Source organism: Dipteris shenzhenensis, chromosome 22 (genome assembly GCF_047967505.1).
Source record: "Dipteris shenzhenensis isolate YYH24624 ecotype China chromosome 22, Dip_SZ_1.0, whole genome shotgun sequence".
In the NCBI taxonomy this organism is placed as follows: Eukaryota; Viridiplantae; Streptophyta; class Polypodiopsida; order Gleicheniales; family Dipteridaceae; genus Dipteris; species Dipteris shenzhenensis.
In genome coordinates this window covers 4833687-4855591 of record NC_141617.1, presented here as the reverse complement: position 1 = coordinate 4855591, position 21905 = coordinate 4833687, and the positions used below count along the sequence as shown (strand labels likewise).

The window sequence follows — 21905 nt, the reverse complement described above, 5'->3', positions numbered from 1 at the left end:
TCCAGTGATTTGTATACTTAGCCAACCAGGTTACTCTCTCATCCTTTATGTTTCCCTAGCATATGGCGACTCTCCAGTACATGATGATTGATGTTTGTTTCTCCTTGCGTTCATTCTTTGGACTTCTCATCCCAATGTGAGTGTCACCTTGCATAGTGTACTCATACGGCATGATACCCTTGAAGGAACTAGTGAGAGAACTAGGAGGTACTTAAGGAGAGTGGAGAGAAGACTTCCGACCAACCAAACTCGATACAAAAAGCATTACACGAGACGGAAGTTCACGAAGTCCTCAAGGGGAGCACAAAGTAAACCTATTGGAACAGTAGCCAGAGCAAGTAACTTCATTGAAACTCTCATCGATCTAGACCAACAAGATCCATGGTGGTCAGATCGAGACGCTGGAGAAGAAGAAGTACAAAGCGAAGAATGGGTGAAAGAAAAAATTACGAAGGACGAGGGCTCCTCAAAAGCTCATCAAGGTCAAGACAGCCCCTCTTCTCCTCTTGGAACAATGTCTTCATCAGCAGCAGCCACTTCAACCACTCTAGCGGGAGTAGTGCCTACTTCAGCACCAGACTTGACATCCAATGGTCAAGCTACTATTTCCTCTGTTATGCATAACCCCAACCCTTCGAGTCTAATTTCTACATCCATGATGTTAGAACTATTGGCATACTCTAGGCAATGACCAATGTAATCCATAAGTGAGTTAGGGGCACTTTTCCCTCTTAGAGGTTTTTCCCCCTAACCATAGTTAGTGGGTTAGTGTGGTTTTGTCACTTAGACAAAACCACCTCCTCACTTGTAGTCTTGCAATCTTATCTATTCTAGCATTCTACGTTTTGCTCTCTGCTCTCTTGCTTGCTTCTTGCTCCCATTTCAACATTTGGTATCAGAGCCTAGTTGAGCTCTTGCCTCCAGCCCAAGCTCCTGACGTTCGTGCTCCTGCCTGTTCATGTTCCTCCGTACAACAGCCCCGTACTGTTGCGCCAACAGTCCGTACAAAGTATGGATTTTCGTACACCGCTAACAGACTGTACGCTTCCCTCCAGCCTGTTGTCCTCGTCCGTATGCTTCCTGCACCTACTCCAGCCTGTTGTCCTCATCCGTACTATACGTGGAAGTCCATCCACATGTGAAAGCTTTACCTGATTCGTCATCCGTCTGTACGACCTGCGCAACTCCTGTCAACTGCATCCCGTCCGTACACCGTACACGCTGCAAATTGCCATTTGTTGTACACTCTGTACACCCGTACCACCGCCGTACACCCCGTACTGTTAGTTCCGTATTAGTGTATGTGCAGCAGTCCGTACACAGTACGGATATTCGTACATTTTGCAAGCAGTTGTACCCTTCTTTGGCATCCGTACATTGTGCAGATTTTCCTTGCAAGATCACTTTGCAGACACCTTCCCTTACATGTTTTTCTATTTGCTGAGAAATTGGGGCTTCTGAGTTCTTTGCAGGCACATTGCATTTTTTGGAGTGCTTTTGTGCAATTTTTGGTTAGACATTCCAAGAAAATTGCAATTTTGTCCACAATTTTGGGGTTTTTGCAAGCAAAGTGCAATTTGGGCAACATTTGGGGCTTTTGGTCAATTTGCCCTCTTTTAGTTGCAATTTCTTGCAGAAATTTGGGGCTTTTGCATTTTGGATGCAATTTGGCAGTGAATAGATAATTTGGGAGTTTTGCAAGCAGTTTTGGACTCATTTTGAGTCACATTGCAGACATTTGCTAATTTTTGCAGACAGATTTTGCAGATTTTTGGCATTTGCAGAACATTCTGGTGCATTTTAAGCCTTTGATAGGCTGTGACAGCAAATTGTCGTTTTGGGCAGATTTTTTTGCAGACTTTGGTTCTGCAGTTTACATCCCAGGAAGGGATTTCACTTGTCTAGTTTGCTGCTTTTTTTTTGTTGTCTAGCAAATATGGCTCAGAACAATCCCAATGAGGTCTTTGGTGTCCTCACACAGGAGGATAAGTTGGATGGCACTAACTAGTTCTTGTGGAGCTTTATGGTGCGCAACATCTTAGTTGGCAGACATCTATGGGATTATGTCAAAGGAGATGAGACAAGGCCAGAAACTGTGGCTACACCTGTCACTCCTACTCAAGGTGGAGGCAGGGGTAGAGGTCAAGGTGCAGGACAAGTGATAGATCTTTGGTGTCCTCACACAGGAGGATAAGTTGGATGGCACCAACTACTCCGTTTGGAACTTTATGGTGCGCAACATCTTAGTTGGCGGACATCTATGGGATTATGTCAACGGAGATGAGACAAGGCCGGAAACTGTGGCTACACCTGTCACTCCTACTCAAGATGGAGGCAGGGGTAGAGGTAAAGGTGCATGACAAGTGATAGGCAGCGGCTCCCACACCGGAATAAAAAAGGTGGGATTCACGGGATGCACAAGCTCTTTCAGTCATTTCCCAATCTGTCAAAAGGTTTATCATTCCTCACATTCGGTCATGCAAGACCTCGAAGGCAGCTTAGGATATTTTAGAGAACATGTGTGCAGCCAGAAATGATGCCCGAATCTCATTCCTAAAGAGAGAGTTATCGCACACACATATGGATGAGGGTGATTCCATCAATGCTCACCTCACCAAGCTTCAGGATTTGAGGGAGCAATTGCTGAATGTAGATGAGATCATTCCTGATTAAGAGATGATTACCACCACTCTGAATTCTCTTCATGAGTCGTATCTCCGTTTTCATACCTCGCTGAATTTGTCATTGAGGGGGGGTAGCGATCCTCTTTCTTTTCACGAGTTGGTAGGACTCTTGTTGCAAGAAGAGCAAACAAGAAAGAACATGGCCACACAGGCTGGCGAGCATGCCATGCTTTAAAAATTCAGGCCCAAAGGGAAAGGGCAACAAAAGCAACATGGAAATCAGCCCACACATCAGCATAAAGCTGATTCCGGACAGGCCTCTCATAAAGCTAAAGGTGATGCAGAGAAGCCAAAGAGGAAGGGTATTTGTCACTACTACAAGAAGTTGGTTCACTACATTGGTGAATGCAAGAAAATAATAGCAAAGGAGAAGAAAAAGGATTCGGGTATTGCTATCTCAGATGCATCAGCTCATGCACATGAAGGAGGGGATGTTACAGCCAACTTTGTGCAAGAGGATTATGCATTTTTGTCTTGCATTTCAGATTTTCCAGTGGCTGGTGCAGATACTACAACCACTCTTGAGCATGATTCATATGCTTTCTTGACTTGCAGCTATGACCCTTCAAAGGATGCATGCACTTTCGGTGTCAATGAGACACTGAACACATGGTATTTAGATAGTGGTGCATCCAAGCATATCACTTCAAGGAAGAGTCTTTTTGCATCTCTACATGCACCACTCGCTAAAAAGAAGGTGACATGTGCAAACAATTCTTCTTATTCAGTGTGTGGAGTGGGTGATATTATACTTACCTCCATGGATGGCATAGATTTCAGAATTACTAATGCTCTTTATGTGCCTGGTATAAAAAAGAATTTATTTTCCATGTCCTCTCTCAATAAAGAAGGATTTCAGGTTATCTTTGTGATGGTAAGTGTGCAGTCCGAGACAAAGAGAATGATTATGCTTTGATGTTATCTGGCACTTTGTATCGGCGTCTTTTTCAGCTTGATATTTATGAGAAAAGATACGATCTTGCACTTGCAGTAAGCACTCCCACTGCTGCCATGCAGAATGCATAGTTATGGCATGCTAGATATGGGCACGTGAGCTATGGCAGCTTAAAACACTTTAGAAGCATGCTATGGTTGATGCATTGCCTCCTTTGGAGTCACCTCCTCCTCATGCCTGTGAGGGATGCATCCTTGGTAAGATGCATAGATTTCCCTTTAAAAAGGATGGTGCACAACGAGCTACTCGCAAATTACAGCTCAGACATAGTGATGTCTATGGTCCAATGAGGCTACCTGCTTTTGGTGGCTATCTGTATTATGTCACACTTGTAGATGACTACACAAATTATACTTGGGTCTATGACCTGAAGAAAAAATCAGATGTATTTATGCATTTCAAACACTTTGTGGCCATGGTTGAAAATGAGACAGGCCTCAAGGTACAGACACTTCGCATTGACAAAGGGGGGGAGAATATGTCTCATGAATTTGAGGCATTTTTGAAGGAGAAAGGCATCACGCATCAACTTAGAGTGAGACTTACCCCTCAGCAAAATGGAAAAGCCAAGTGGAAAAAAAGAAATCTCATGGAAATGGATAGATGCATGCTCACTAGCAAGAAGTTGCCTCACAGATTTTTGCTCGAAGGCCTCATGTGTGCCAATTATGTTTTGAATCGAGCTCCCACAGAGGCTTTGAAGACAATCACTCCCTATGAGGCTTGGCATGGGAGAAATCCTTCAATGGATCACTTTCGTGTTTTTGGATGTGTTGCATATGCCCACGTGCCTGTGGAGTTTCGACATAAATTGTCAAATAAGGCACTAAAGTGTATCTTCGTTAGGTATAGTGCACAAAGCAAAGGCTATCGTCTCTACAATCCCGCCACATGCAAGATTTTTGTGAGTAGAGATGTCATTTTTTCAGAGAATTCAGCTAATACACACGTTGAATTCACAACGCCAGCTTCTTTAGATGATGTTTTTAAGGGGATGCTTCCTATTGCTTTTGGTTCCCTAGCTGATGCTCATGCTGAAAATCAGCATTTACAGCAACCTCCACCTGCTCCACATGCCCCGATTCAGCCACATGCTGATTTTGTTCCTCCACACGCAGTGGATGATGTTGTCAGGCAAGAGATTCAAGAGATACATGCAGCAAAAACAGTTTCGAATTGGTTGCTACAGACTCTCTGGGAGAGTAGACTTAAGGCACCTTTGTCTGGCAGGACTTGTAGTGCAGCAAGGCACACAAGGGGGGCTTTTTCTGTTGATCAGCTTATGCAAGTACTCTTCTTGATGAAGAAGAACCTGAAACTTTTGAAGAAGCCAAGGATAATGTGCACTGGATGAATGCCATGCACAATGAATTGCACTCCATTGAGAAAAATTAGACTTGGGATGTTATGGAGTTACCACCAAGAAAACATGCCATTGGTACCAAATGGGTTTTCAAAGTTCAAAGGAAGCCAGATGGGTCTATTGAAAGCTACAATGCACGGCTGGTTGCCAAAGGCTATGCTCACAAAAAGGGCATAAATTATGAGGAGACTTTTGCTCCTACATCCCGGATGACCACTATCACATCAGTTATTGCCATGGCTGCAAATTTCGTTTGGAATGTCCATCTGTTGGACATCAAAACCGCTTTCCTTAATGGGGACTTGCAAGAAGAGGTTTATGTCAAACAACCTCTTGGCTTTGAACTTTCGGGCAATCCGCTTCAAGTTTGCAAGCTGAATAAAACTTTACATGGGCTGAAACAAGCCCCACGTGCATGGTTTGCCAAGATTGCTGCCTTCCTGGCAAGTAAGGGGTTACACAATATTCCCACAGAAAGCACCCTCTACATCAAGAAGGATGGGGGGAATATTTTGGTCATCATTCTTTATGTAGATGACATGCTGCTCACAAGGTCAAATGAGGAAATAATTACAGATTTCAAGGCTGAATTGAAAGCTGAATTTGACATGACAGATTTTGGCATGTTAAATTTCTATTTGGGGATCCAAATCATACAAGAAAAGCGTGGCATTGTTATGTCTCAATCCAAGTATGTGCAAAAGCTCTTGGATAGGTTCAACATGCAAGACTGTAAGCCTACAGCCACTCCCATGGAGCCAGGGCTAAAGCTTACTATGTATGATGTAGGTGAATCAATGGATGCCACACTTTACAGCCAGGCTGTTGGATGCCTCATTTATTTGTGCAATACACGGCCCGATATTCAGTATGCAGTATCTCATGTGAGCAGGTATATGCACAACCCAAAGAAAACACATTGGCAAGCTGTAAAACGCATCTTCCGTTACTTGCAAGGCACAAAGTCTTATGGCTTGATGTTTCCCAAGGGGGGTGATTTGCAGATGCATGCTTACAGTTGTCAGTGACTCAGATTGGGCTGGAGACTATGACACTAGGCAGTCCACAAGTGGTAATTGTTACTTTTTGGGCAAAGCTTGCATTTCTTGGCTGAGCAAGAAACAATCTATTGTGGCTACTTCCTCATGTCAAGTTGAGTGCAGCTTTCATGGTGACAGTTGAATGTGTTTGGCTGTGTCGTCTGTTTGCTGATCTTGGAGGGTCCTTCTCCAATTCTCACTGATAGTCAGAGTGCTGTAGCAGTGGCAAAGAATCCTGTGTTTCATGCTCGCACGAAGCACATTGCGGTTCATTATCATTTTCACATGAAGGATATCTTCATCACTATCACCTGTGATGATCAAATCATCAACATAAATGACAAGCAGCATAATACCTTTCTCTGTTTTTCTCACATAAAGTGAGAAATCTACCTTGGAAATCTAAAAGCCAATAGTGACAAGATACTGTCCTATCTTGTTAGACCATGCTCTAGGTGCTTGCTTCAAGCCATACAAGGCTTTCTTTAACCTGCAAACAAACTCAGGATGAACAGCATGAACATAACCTGGTGGCTACTCCATAAAGACCTCTTCTTGCAAATCACCATGCAAGAAGGCATTCTTTACATCCATCTGATGTAAAGACCATCCCTTTGATGTAGCCATAGCAATGACTGCTCTTACGGGTACCATCCTTGCGACCGGACTGAATGTTTCTTCATAATCAATGCCATATGTCTGTGCATACCCCTTGACAACTAATCTTGCCTTGTATCTGTTCATAGAACCATCTGCATTGTGCTTCACCTTATAAACCCACTTACAGCCAATTGCATTCTTGTCTTATGTCAGAGAGACGTTGCGTGCAAGGGAGATCAGTATGTCAACACATGACAATGTTGTAGGCATCTTCACCAAAGCACTTTCACGTGAGAAGTTTGAGGCATTTCGCAGTGCCCTCAACTTATCTCCTTTATGTGATTGATCACTTCGTTGTACATCATCACATTGGCACTGCAAGGGGGTCTTAGAATTATTGGCATATTCTAGGCAGTGACCAATGTAATCATACGTGAGTTAGGGACACTTTTCCCTCTTAGAGGTTTTTTCCCCTAATCACAGTTAGTGGGTTAGTGTGGTTTTGTCACTTAGACAAAATCACCTCCTCACTTGTAGTCTCGCAATCTTATCTATTCTAGCATTCTACGTTTTGCTCTCTGCTCTTTTGCTTGCTTCTTGCTCCCATTTCAACACATGACACCCATGGGTTCTCATTTTGCTCCGGTCATGTCCCTACCCTCTACGCTGCCATCTCCTTTATCTCTGTCCTTTCCTACTACTACCACTACTCCATCATACATGGCTTCAACCCCTTCCTTCTCTTTCCCAACTGCCCTTGCATCCATATTGACCCCCACGTTGCTGCCATCTCCTTTATCTCTGTCCTTTCCTACTACTACCACTACTCCATCGTACATGGCTTCAACCCCTTCCTTCTCTTTCCCAATTGCCCTTGCATCCATATTGACCCCCACGTTTCCTATGTCCTCACCATCTACTTTTGCAACTGTAGTGCCTCCCCCAATCGCTCCTGAGAATCCGAACCTGCAAACAGACACAAACAGCCATAGAAACAATGAGGAACTAGCAGGCTGCTCACCACCGAACCATGACAATCTCGGATCAAGAGATGTCCCCGCCGAGCCACGAGCTGAACTGCTCGCAATCATCTATCTGGTCACAACCAGCTTGGCATCCCATACCACCAGGTGGTGCTTCAGACTCAGATGAACCTAGGGCAAAGATAGCAAGTGCACATCCACACTCAATCCAAGATCAGACCCGCAAGAGAGAACTGCCTCGCTCCCACTCACGATATTGACAATTTGAGGCCATGAAGCCTTTATCTAGGATCGAGTCCAAGGCTCGAGCCCAAAGCAGCGCTAAAAATAGCGAAAACCCTAATCTGTCAATGCCCCTGCAACTCAGCTCAAGAATCCCCTGTATCTATCCCTAAGCCTCCCCAGGTTTCTTAGGCTAGTCCCGTATGGCTGACACACATCAAATATGATCATGCACATGACATACTCCCTCAACTCGAAGAACTCAATCCTGAGTTCAAAAGAAAGTCTGGAAACTCTCTTTGAAGGGTAGTCAATGTCTCCCACGTAGCATCCTCCTTGACACGATCCTTCTACTTGATTTTGTATTCCGTCAAACTTCTATTTATACTTAGTCGTTCACGGAAACCAAGGATTCTTTCAAGTTCATGGTACAAAGGTTAAATCTTCAACCTCTATAATCTCTTGAGTAACGAGCTGATCATCAACACCCAATACTTCTTTTAGTCTATCCCGATCTTGGGCAGTTCTAATAGACTCTTTGGCAAATTGCAACATCTCCTGCATGTCTTGCAAGAATGTTTTTACAGCATCATTCTTAATCCCTTGGTATCCATGATGAACCCCTGCCTCAATCAATCCAAGTGAAAGATTTCATATTTGGATTGAATGATCGGATAAAAATGGAACTTCGGGCTAAGTACGCAAACACGTTAGATGATGCAATAGCCATAGCCCTGAACTATGAAGATGCCAAGGGCAGCAGACCAAGTGGGTTTGCACAGGTCGGGACCCAGTATGGGTACCAAAAGAAATCTGGGTTTAAGAAGAAATGGATAAGTAAAGGGAGTGGTTCTCAGCCGAGTGGTCAAGCCAAGCAGGCGAAACCAGCTGAAACTCCTAAACCAAGTACCACCATTGGAGTGAAAAGGAAAGTAACCCCAATGGCAGCCTAGGCTTGGTCTAAGTCTCCCTTGAACCCTGACTAAAGAGAAAAAGCGAGGAGAGAAGACTTATGTTTCGGTTGCCTTCAACCTCATCAGTGGAAGGATTGTCCACGTAATAAGGATCGTCGGATGGCTGAGATGGTAGTCTCAGAATGCAACGTGGAAATGGAGGGAAGTCCCAGAGCGGAAGAGATGCAGATTCAGCTAGCGGGATCTTCTCAGAGGTCAGTACCTTGTTTGTTATGTGTGTCTGTTGCTAAGCTAGTAGCGAGTGCATCTAATAACATCCAATCTAAGCCCGCAGCAACGAGGTATACAGCCTTTAATGATACGGAGTTAATTAAAATGAAAGGGCAAGTGGCCAATCATGATGTCATTGTGTTGTTTGACTCAGCGTCAACTCACAATGTGATTAACTCCAAGCTCGTGAAGAGGCTGAAAATAAAGACAAGTCCATCTGACTATGTGTATACAGTCAGGATGGCAGATGGAAGTTCAACTGAAGTATGGGACCAAAGGGTTACCCAGTTGGAGCTTCGTATTCAGGACTATGCTGAGAAGCTTGATTTTGAAATGACCAAGCTTGCTCATGTAGATATAGCCCTGGGTATGGCATGGCATTCTAGGAAGAATCCAGCCATTGATCGGAAAAAGCACGTATATCAATTCAAGATGAATGATGTGCTTTATGTCTTGTGAGGTGAAAAAGATGTATCTCAGGGACCGTTGGTTTCTGTGATAGAAATCCGAAAAGCTCAAGAAGAGTTTTTATTCCTTTGCACAGCATCGGTAGAGCCGGTTGATGATTCTTCGGCTAGCACTGATGTTACGCAAAATGGTGAGATGGCCAAGCTGGCTAATATTATAACAGAGGAGTTCTCTCAATGTTTTAGGAATGAACTACCTTATGGGTTACCTCCAGAGCGGAACGTTCAGCAAGATTGAACTGATCCCGAGGGCAGAACCTGTAAATAGACCTCCCTATAGAATGAGTTTTACTGAAGAGGCGGAGGTGCGTAGACAACTAGAAGAATACCTCAAGTTGGGACAAATTCAACCAAGTTTCTCACCTTTTGCTTCACCAGTGATATTAAAGAAAAAAAAAGGATGATACGTTTCGCCTCTGTATAGATTACAGAGCATTGAATAATATCACTGTTAAGCACAGGTATCCGATGGCTCGGATTGATGATTTGCTAGATGCATTACATGGAACCGTGATTTTCAGTAAGATAGATCTTAAGTGTGGCTACCATCAGATCCGGATTAGAGCCGAGGATGTGCATAAAACCGCTTTCAGAAGCAGGTTTGGTCATTATGAGTTTTTGGTAATGCCCTTCGGACTTACCAATGCTCCAGCTACATTCGTCATGCTTATGAACGATTTACTACGTCCGTATATCGGAAAGTTTGTAGTACATTTTATTGACGATATTTTAGTATTCAGTAAAGTATTACTGAGCATCATGAACACTTAAGAATAGTGTTCAGTACTTTGAGGAAAGCCAGTCTTTATATAAATAAAAAGAAAACTATACTGTGTATGGTTAGGCTTGAATATTTAGGATTCATAATTACTCCAGAGGGGGTAGAAATGGATCCGAAGAAAGTGGCTGCGATACTGACTTGGCCGATCCCTCAGAGTCTGACCGTGTTGCGATCATTCTTGGGGTTTGTCCAATTTTATAAAAGGCATATCAAAGGATATTCCGAAATAGTATCGCCATTGACTGATCTGACCTCAAATAAAGTACCTTTTATATGGGGACAGAATCAACAAGAAAGTTTTAACACCATAAAACAAGCTGTGGTCACAGGACCGGTGTTAAAAATAGTTGATCCTCAGAAACCGTTGTTCATGGAAACCGATGCAAGTGGCATTGCAGTAGGGGCAGTTCTCCTTCAAGAGGGAAGTCGAGTAGCCTTTGAAAGCAAGAAGCTTTCTCCCTCTCAAAGGAATTGGCCAACTCATGAATTAGAGTTGTATGCTGTTATCCATGCTTTGAAAACATGAAGGCATTATTTGTATGGTTCAGAGTTTTATGTGGATGTGGATCATGATACTTTGAAACATTTTTGTAAACAGCCTGACTTGAGGGGCCGCCAAGCTAGGTGGGCAGAGCTCATGCAGAAGTTTAATTTAACGATTTGGTACCAAAGAGGGAAGGATAATAAGGTTGCTGATGCGTTGTCTCGCATTATGCACAATATGAGTTTTACGGTATTAGAGAGTGCTCTAATGACCGAGATTAGAGAAACTCAAAAGGTAGACGAGTTTGTCCAGAGCTTATGGCCTAAAGCTCATGTGTTTAGACCCGGGGAAAATGAAAAGGATGACGTGGCATCCAAAAAAGGCCAAACTTATGCAAGATATACCATAAGGGATGGTATGCTGAAAAGAAATGGCAAGGTTGTAGTACCTAGTCAGAATGATCTCAGGCAGAGAGTCATTCGACAGTGCCATGACAGCCCGTGTGCGGGACACACAGGGGTCGAGAAGACATATGATCTCGTGAAGCAAGATTTCTTTTGGCCAAAGATGAAAAAGCATATTCATGAATATGTGACACGGTGTTTCTCGTGTCAGGTAAGCAAGGCCGAGTGGGTGAAGCCACCTGGACTTTTACAGCCCTTCGAAATACCACTGAGTAAGTGGGGGAGCATTTCCATGGACTTTATTGTAGGGCTGCCTACAACACAAGGAGGGTATGATTCTATCCTTGTGGTGGTTGATCGTCTAACCAAGATGGCTCACTTCATTCCGACTAGAGAGTCTGTTAGTGCCCCGCAAGTAGCGGATTTGTTTATTAGACATATATTTCGTCTGCATGGATTGCCTAGATCCATAGTGTCAGACACAGATGTCAGATTTACTGGTCGTTTTTGGACCGCGGTATTTGAGACACTAAGGATTGAGTTGGGAATGAGTAGTGGAAATCATCCTGAGACGGATGGTCACACGGAGAGAGTCAACCAGACTTTAGAGGATATGCTGAGGGCATATGTGTCATTGAGGTAACATACATGGAACAAGTGGTTGCCATTGTAGGAGTTTGCCTACAATGATAGAAAACATTCCTCTACAGGGTTCAGTCCGTTTGAGCTGAACTATGGTTATAGACCAGCAAATCCACGAGTGTAAGGGCCTGCATAATAGTAGTAATCATCTTAACAGAAGCCTCAAGCATCTTAAACTGACGAGCCAAATTGGTAAGGTCATTAGTAGATGCTTTGAAATGCTGATCCAAGCCTTTGAGGAAATCCTGGAGAGCTTTTTCGGTGACAAGGTCATCGTAAAGCCCTTGGTCATCCCCACCTGGTAGATCCATCATATGCTCCTAGGGAACAACAGGGATACTCGCATCTGCCATGGGGCAGAATTCGTGGAAAAAGGAAGAAAGCGGAGGCTGAAACTGAAGTAGAGAAAAGAGAATAGCAAGGCTTTGAAGATGGGGACCCAAACAAGAGGCGATGGACTGCCAAAACCAAGGGGATAGAGGCAAATCGGTGAACTGATGAAGTGGAAAGATGCAAAATTAACGGCTGAATTCCGGACTGCCTGACACAAATCGGGGCAGGGGAGCAGATCGCAATCTCTTGCTGCAGCTCACTAGCGAAATCAGAGCCTGGAGAAGGGTGGTGGGCTGAAGCTTTATAAGCTAGGCTAGACCTGCGCTTTTAAAAAGCAAGCTTCAAGCACCTAAAATTGGAGTGCTTTTTGCTTCTTGACCTCCAAATAAGCTTCTTGTTTTAGCCAAGCACCTAAAAGCGGAATGCTTTTTTGCTTCCTTGGCCTCCAAGAAGGCTTCTCTCCCAGCCTGGCCAACCCCCAGCGCACCCATCTCCTCCCTATTCCTTGCACCGCCTACCTCAGCCAGCGATTACCTCCCGCTCTACCTAATTTCGCAAAATGTCAATCCCTTCCCGTGAATCCTCTACACATGGTTCCCATGCCCAAGAGTCCCACACAATAGCCCCCACAATCAGCTCCCTTCTCTCCTGGATCTTTCAGCGAATCTAACATCCACTTCAACGATCAACACCCAATCCCCAATTCCAACGATTTCTTTGACACAACTCACGCAATCATCGATACTTTTTTTTTTTTCAAAAGAAAGGAATCTTCTATTAATGCCTGAAAGACTTCATACAAAACAGCAGCCCCGAGGTGCTGAGTATGGAAAAAAAACCAGGAAAGGCTGAAAGAAAAAACCGGCTTGTTCGAGAGAAACCCAGCTCACTAGTGAGCCTAGGGGATCTCTGGTATCGGGGCTAACAGCCAAGTGGGGGGGCTATACAACCAACGAATCCCTCGTGGAGTGAAGATGTAGAAAACTCCTGCAGGCCAAGCCTTGCAGAATTGAGCACCCCTCTCAATAGTCGCTCTAGAACCTGGAGTCCCACGCTCCTAGGTGGAGTGTAGAGCGTAAATGATATCTTGCCAGATGGCGACCATGGTAGCCGAGGGTGGAACCGGATGCTCACCCATCACGAGACAGCAGCAAGCCACCCAAATGTTCCACGCACTAATACTGGCTACCACCTCCCAAATACTATCCTCCGGAGGAGATAGGGAAGGTAGGCTATCAGGAGGGACTGCTCTGACCGATCCTTTGAATGCTCTGACCCTATATCCGATAGGCTGGGGAGATCTCATCAATCTGGAACACGTGTCCTCCCTCAGTCAACCAGGCCACCATCCCCAACGTGTAGTCCCTCTGACGACTCTGCATACGGGTCATGATCCTGAGGGCTCCCATCCAAATTCTCGCTGCTCTGCGACAGCTCAAAATGCAATATTCTTGAGGAGCCCGTGCTATAAGAGGAGCTTCCAAGGCTCTGCACCTGGGGTGAGGCCGCAAACAACCAAATTGCCCAGAAGGGCTCTGCTCTGCATCTCTGGATCTATGATATCCAAGCCTCCCGGCGCCTACGGCATGATCACCATCTGCCAAGCAACCCAGGCTCTAGTATTCCGTGTGCATGAAAAGCAATCACCTGTAAAGAAACTCCCAATCTGGAAAATGCCCCCATCCAGATGGAGCAAGTAATAGGCATGTCATCTATGTCCACCCAATCCAAGGGCAAGCCTGCATCAATTTGTCGGACTCTCCCTGCACTCCCTCTGAGATTAAGAACCATTTGGGCCTATCGGTCTACATGAAGCTTCCTGAAGGCTTTCCATGCTCCCACAGTAGACGCAGAGCCCCTCTCCCATCTTGGCCACTGCATGTAAGGAGAAGCTCCAAGTGGTCTACCATGCTCATCCAAAATCCTGTCATTCCACATGATAAGGCTGCCTTTCAATCTCTTCACAAGTGGATGAGGGAATCCTGCAAAGAGTACTCCTGAAGCTGGCCCACGCTTTCAGGATAGCAACCATAAGAGGGGAAGAGGGAGATCTGAGGTGGGCTGTGGTGAAAACCCATCTGGTACTGTGTGTCCAATCCTCTCCTGAAGTGGGCGTGCGAGACTGTATGCATCTGATAAAGAAATCCTTCCAAGGCTCTTGCCCTGGCATAAGTCCTCTCACAACGACCTTGCAGAGTAAAGCTCTGCACTATAGATCCGGGTCGATGATATGCAATTCCCCTTCTCTTGTAGGAAGAATCAAGGTCTCCCAAGCCACCCTGGCTGTAACATCAGATGTGCCATCTAGACCACTCCATAAAAAGTTTCGTACAGGCCTCTTAAGCTGAGTGATACAATCCCTAGAGTGGCACCAAAAAGAGCAAACAAACCAAGCTGTGGCTAGAAGAACCTCGTTAACCACCACCACCCTGGAAGCCAAGTCAAGTTTGGCTGAGCTACAAAAAAGGAGCTTTCTTCTTATGCTCTCCAAAACCAGAGCAAACTGTTGTGAAGGAGAGATGCCCACCCCAACCTAGCAGCCCAAATATCTAACGGAGACGCCCCTCTGTACCCAAGTGAAGCCGAAATCAATACCCCAATCCAAGGTGTCATCATCGCAAACCCAAAAACCATTGGATTTATGCCAATTGATGTGTGCACCTGCAGCTGTGCAAAATAAATCCAAGGCTGTCCGGAAGGAAGTGAGCGTCCTGGGGGAGGCATCCAAAAAAACAGCCGTGTCATCTGCCAACTCACTATCTAGGAGCTCTTCTTCCCGGCGGAGAGGAAGCCTCAGCCCATAAATATCAGCTTGAGATCTAATGTAGATACTCATAGCTTCCGCCACAAACAAAAAAAGAAAAGGGGCAAGAGGACATCCCTAGCGGACTGATCTGGAAATCTGAAACCTGTCCCTTCTTACCCCCCCCAATGAGCACCTAGCTATGGGCTGCTCTGTAAAGAGATGATACTCCTCTAATCCATGCATCACCTACCTTCCCCTCTTCCAGTACAAGAAAGCTACTGCAAGCCTTCAATACACCAACAAAGGTTCGAGCACTCGGTTGGAAACCCTCCCGTTGCATCCGTGCATACAAATCCAAAGCCAGTGCACCCTCTTCCTGCTTGGCATACCCCAAGATCATAATGTTCCATGATACTACGTCACGCATTGACATGTTTTCAAACACATGGCGAGCATCCACCAAGCTCCCACGCTTCACATACAGATGCATTGATTTGTTTTCCTTATACTGTGGAAAATCATTCAAACGTCCAACAGTATGGTTATGAATTTTCTTGACCTCATTCAGCCTGCCTGCAACGAGGGAATGACTGCAGACAGAGAGCCTGTCCATAATTAAGGAAGACCCAAGCACAGAAGTACCTAAAATGAAAAATAAAATTCAATAGCTCTCGTAGGCGACACAATCTAGAACTAACTTAAACAAAAAAAGTAGATGGCATGAAGTTGCAAGCACCAAGACAAAGAAGAATATTGCATTAGTGAATTGTATACAAAAAACTTGTCTACTTCAGGAAGGGGTAGCAGAGATCTTTTTCAATCAGAATGCCCTGGGCGCACCCTGTTTTTCCTCTGTTGTGCCCCAGGATCATGGTTCAAAGTATTTAGTGCATGCCGGCTCATTCTAAGGCTTCTCTCCGTCCTTAATTCTGCCCTATTTCTGATGATCGACTTGCGACCCACTGATAGAACTTCAGACGGGATACCGTGCTGAGCTGCACCAGAGTGCAATTGGAATTCCACCCTCCGATCAGAGTGGACATTTCCATGAAATGAGATTGTTTCCATTGATGTTAAAGCCCGTTATTGGGAGTGCTATGCTGGAGGTGCAGATTAAACTCTTCGTTGGTGTGCATATGTTGGGCAGACTAAGCACAGACTAAGCTGTCCCTTGATTCCACAATTCTAAGGGTGTTTACAGACTAGAGCCTCCTGGCGTGCATGGAATGCATTTGGGCCGTGCGCTAGACAAACTTGACCTCTATTATCCACCTGCATGAATATTATTGGATAACACCCACAAGCGTGCCCCTCGCCCATCCCTAGCAACTTGTCTGCATGATTGTGCCTGCCAAAGGATACTATCTTCCCCCTATGTGCCAATAGGATAATGTCTTCCCCCTCGGTTCGCTTGGTGTATCTGAAAAACCAAAGCGAGATAGAGTACCCTCTAAAAAATCCCAGTCTACTCTGTTGTAAGCTTTCTCAAAGTCCAAGAGTAGAATGGCCAATCTCTGGCGGCTCTGCATGGCCCAAAATGAGAAAATATTATAAAAAATACTTCTGCCATGCACAAACCCTGTCTACGTGTCATGAATCAAATCTGGAAGAAAAACCTATAGCCGCAGACTGATGGCTTTCGCCAAAATCTTGTAAAAGGTGCGCAATAGAGTGATGGGTCTCCATTGAGTGACAAGATTCCTATTACCCCCCTTTGGGATGAGATGAATGAGACCATCTGTAAGTGAGTCCGGCATCTCATCAGAGTCCCACACGCCCTGCAGGGCTGATGTAATGTCATCCCCAATCTGCTCCCAAAAAGTAATAAAAAAGAAAGGGGTAAGTCCATCCGAACCTGGACACTTACCCCTATGAAGCGCAAGTAATGCAGTCTTGAATTCTGCATTGGTGAAAGGTGCATCCAAAGAAACATACATCTCATCCTTCACCAATACAGGGATACATTGCCAAATAACCTCTCTGGCATCATCTATAGCCTGTGTGCCCGGATCCGCAGTAAGGAGGGATGCAAAAAAATCTGAAGCTACACGCATGACAACATCAGGATCTGACTGTAACACCCCGTCTGAGTCAACAAGTTGCGAAACACTATCTCTACTATGTCTTGGTCCATGAGTAGAGAAAAAGTGTTTGTTGACCCTACCACCCATCTAAATCCAAAAGGATTCCCGAGCATGAAAGGCATATTTTGCTCTCTGATCCAACAATGTCTGCATATAAACCCTTGCTGCAACAAGGCGCTCCTGAATCCAAACATCTGTGGGCCTCTTCTGCTCTTCCCTCTGAAGGCACGTTAACTGCTGGCGTATACCACTCTCACGTCTGAGAATCTCACGTCTCCTGGAATCAGCGACTGTATGATAATAGTCACTAATTCCTAATAAGGCTGCAGCTACCTGAGATGGGCAGACAGCTCCACCCTGTATGTGAGAAACCCAAATCTGTAACATATCCTCCGTGAGGCTCTCCTCTGCATAAAAATCATCCGGAATCCTGCCACTGGCAGAGCGTCCTCTCTGATGAGGCTCAAGAATGTGCAACATCACTGGAAAAGAATCTGAGGTGGAAACCCCAGTAGAAATGCATACAGATCCTCCTCCGTCAAGTGCCCAATCGTCTACATAAAATCTGTCAATACATGCATGGATGGGCATGTGTATTCTCCTGTTCGACCAAGAGTACAGGAGTGACTGTGGCATAACATAAAAGGCATCATCCAACCAAGTGTCCCTGCCATTGTACTAAAAGAGAAAGGCATCCCAGGCTGCCCTCTCCAAAGAATGAATTCCACCCTGTCTGCCTCCCTTTTTGTCTAAAGGCAACTCAATCATGTTGGAGTCGCCGCCAATGATCTAAGAATCTGCAATGGGGGCCCAAGAGAGCAACTCCTTCCAAAAAAAGATCCGCTCCCCTCTGTTGTTGGGAGCATAAAGATTGAGAAGACCAATCTTATGCCCTCCAATCAAAATAATGATCCATTGAGCTCTAGAGGGGGAGATAATGCCATGACCAGCAACCAAGGGAATAGAAGGAGAGACCGAAATGCAAGTACCTCCCCTTGTGCCCATAGCAGGCAACCAGAAGGTATGTCCTAAAAGCCATTTGCCAAACTTAGAGCAATCACTGGCATCCAACTTGTGTTCCTGGATAAAAAGGATATCAATAGCACCTCCAGTGACACCTGGATGAAGCCGGTTTCGGATCAGCTGCCTACAGTGACGGTGTGGAACTCTGCCTAGGCCCTGTATGTTCCAGCTGACTATCCTCATTGGCAGGAGATGGAAAGGCTTACCCGACGTAGTAGAATGGGGAAAGCTAGCAAGCATAGCAGTGTCAAAGAAGAAAAATAAGAAAAGTACCATTCCTGTTGTTCAAAAGGTAGATATAGATGTTGGTAATGATGTACCTGTGGTTGATGTGATCATTGTTGGTCAAGTGATTTCTAATGTTTACATTGATGTAGGTGCATCAATTAATGTCATGACTGAGAAGACCATGATAGATGCTGATTTGAGACCAGCTTCCCCTGGGCCGAAACACTCCTGCTGAGGGCGAGAAACTCAACAGGTGAAAGGATCCCCACACCTGCTGAAGGGGAGGCCCTATCAAAAGGAATCCCAATGACCGGGACCCCTAAGGTGGAGGGCACAAACTCCTCATCATCCATGAAAGTAGCCGAATCTGCAAGTGCCGAAAAAGAGTTCCTAATAAGCAAGTCTGGCCTAAGAGTGCGAAGAAGACCTACACTCGTGGAAGATGGAGGAGAAGGACCTGCCAGGCCTCTATTAGCAGAACTGGAGCTGGGGGCTGAGGAGGCCTGTGGCAGGGCTGAAGAGGAATCTAAAGTCCTCATCTGTGATCAAAGCCCAAGGTGTAGGGTAAAAGAAAGCTAGGGGAGGCGCGACGGCGGCTTAGCAGCAGCTCACAGCGGGGAGCTCCTCCACTCGCAATCATCGATACTTGCAGGGATCTAAAGCGAATTTTGAATTTGAAACATACCTAGAGGAAAACTCGTTCGGTCCTTCTCTCTACAACAATTCATACCTCAGGAGTTGTGTCGCCACAATGTAAATATCCTAAGTCAAAGTACAGTTGACCATTTATCTGATCATAATTAAAAAGTTTTTGTGTGTTAACTATGGTCAAAGAATTGACTACGTTCAAAGATACTTGACTTTGGTCAAGTAAACGTGACTTCGGTCGGGGAGACTTGGTTAAATGCCAAGAGGGTTAACTACGGTTAACCAGAGAACCACATAGCTGACTACAGTCAAAGAGTGTTGACTTCGGTCAACGGGACTTGGCATGCGCCAAGAGGGTTAACTACGGTTAACCAAGATGTGCCAACTTCGGTTGGAGAGACTTGACTATAATTAAGGCGCCTCGACCCTTGGTCAAAGCCTCTTAATTATGATCAAGAGTGTTGACTTCGGTCAACCAGAGAATAAATATATACTTTTATATTTGTTATGTGTGCACATGTGTTCAGTGGGGACGCCCACTGTGACTAGAATTAGTCCACAGTGTGTTATTTGCATGCAAAGCGCTAACAATTAATGGGTACCATGGTGGTGTGCTTTAATTAATTGTTGCACGTACTAGGAAGAGTGATTTTCCTAAGCGCAATGGAGCCTAACAAGAGTCTAGGAGGCGGTTCGCGTGACCAAGTGCTTCGAAGACTCTAGAGTTTCCTTTAGTGGCATGTAATTAGGAAAGTAATGTAGAAATTGACAAGTGGCTTGTTGCCAAGAAAGAGAGCCTAAGAGCTCATGTAATTTTTATTCACGTTTGGATTTTTGTATGAGCAGCTCTACGCTGAACTGTGTATTCACTTTCTCTCAAGAAATAAAATACCTTGGGGGGGGTCCAGCCCGACATGTTGTCCTGGGCCCTAGCTGTCTGTTGAGAGAGGGAGAGAGGGAGAGAAAATGAGAGCAACTTTGCTATCTTTTACGAAGAGGGATTTCAAGTTGGCTCTAATACCAAATGACACATCCCCAATCGCTCTTGAGAATCCGAACCCGCAAACAGACACAAACAGCCATAGAAACGATGAGCAACTAGCAGGCTGCTCACCACCCAACCATGACATCTACAAGAAAGAATCTTGGATCAAGAGATGTCCGCTCCGAGCCATCCCCTCCGAGCCATGAGCTGAACTGCTGGCAATCATCCATCTGGTTACAACCAGCTTGGAGTCCCATACCACCACGTGGTGCCCTCACAGACCTCAGACTCAGATGAACCTAGGGCAACGCTGAACTGCTGGCACATCATCCATCTGGTCATAACCAGCTTGGCGTCCCATAACACCAAGTGGTGCCATTAGGGGCCTCAAACTCAGATGACCTAGGGCAATGCTAGATCGCGTCCACACTCAATCCAGGATCAAACGCGCAAGAGAGAACTTCCTCGCTCCCACTCACAATACTGATAACTGAGGCTCTGAACCCCGTATATAGGCTCAGGTCCAAAGCAACGCTAAAAATAGCGGGAACCCTAATCTGTCAGTGCCCCTGCACCTCAGCTCGAGAATTGCCTGCATCTAGCCCTACCCCTCCCCACACTTCCTAGGCTAGTCTCGTGTGACTGACACATGTCAAATATGATCCATGCACATGACACTTCAACATATGCATTACCATCTATTTCCAATATGGCTACATCAGTAGTAACTTCACCAGTGTGACCCTCTGCACGGGTGTTACCTCATCAACGTCTCCATCGTATGTCTCCATGGTACCCACATTTAGTACTGCTCCATCGGGAGGCCCTTGAACTCTGGCACCCGCTTCAGCCTCTAGGGTCAGTATGGTGGTTCTCAGTCCTAGAGAAAAAGCCAGACTTCTTGAGTTACTCAACCATGTGAAGACTCAAAAGTCCAAAGGTCACCTCCATCAAGATGCAAAAGCTCACGTGAGGAATTTCTCAACAGAAGCAGGTAGAGGATGCGGAAGCTCACGTGAGGAATTTCTCAACAGGAGCAGGTAGAGGCAGCCATACCAGCAGAGTGGATAGATACAGATGACATGCCGATCACAAAGTCCACTTGGTTGCGAGCTTTCACGGGGACGGGTATTCCTTTATAGGTTATCGCCTTGCGGGATGCACATGAGGAGACCCTTGTCTTTGATGTTAAGTTGGGAGGCAGACTTCTTAGATCTTGAAATGATATTATTTTGGAGGTTGCCGTCTAGCCTGTTAGGATTGCAAGTTACATGGAGTAAGAAGAAGGGAAAAGGCAAGGAAGAGGAAAAGGGAAGGGGCGGGGCTGGAGGAGGCAACAGGGAGCGGGAGGGGGCGTAGCAGCGCGGAGAAAGAAAGAAAGAAAGAAAGAAAGTTTATTGAAGTCTTCGGAAGACCGATGGGTCTGTGAGACTGTGAAAAACCTGATACAATGAGCTGTGGTAGTGGAGAGCAGGGAAGGCTTCCAAGAGAGAATAATAGAGCAGGTAGGAGAGGATAAGAGCACTGGGAATATGTCTAGAAGTATGATAGATCGCCCAGGCTTATCCTATCCAATTAAAGGATTGGGCGTATATTGTCCAATTGATTTTGGGCTTATCCTGTCCAATTACAGCTTATCTAAGATTGGGACACTGCTTTTATGACTAATAGGCAACAGCCCCTACCCATCTGATTTGCTGCAGCAGCAGCTTGCAAATCCAATTGGCTTTGTTGTGTGATGGCTGCAGCCCACAAATCAGATTCAAGACTGCTCCTGTAGTCTTCCAGAACTCGCAGCATCAGTCTCTCCTTGGAGTTATCTTCCATTGGAACCTCTATTTGCTTTACTCATCATGTTAAGGGAAGCACGTGGGAGTAATCACACCCCTATGCTTGATCACTCTCTGATCAAACTTGAAGTTGAAACTTCAGCCTCCGGAACATTCCATCGTTTTCAGGAAGAATTGAAGGCTTCTTAGCACGTAAAGCATAGAACCATGCAACAGCAGGTTAGATAAGCAGCAGTGCATTCCATCCTTGAAGCAATCT

At 45.3% G+C, this 21905-nt stretch overlaps 1 protein-coding gene across 2 annotated transcripts in view; it reads right to left on the bottom strand.

Moving 5' to 3' along the window:
• ITPK4 (inositol 1,3,4-trisphosphate 5/6-kinase 4) overlaps window positions 1-21905 on the bottom strand; it is a 135236-nt gene that overhangs the window by 51489 nt on the left and 61842 nt on the right. The gene's annotated exons all lie outside the window — the stretch shown is intronic.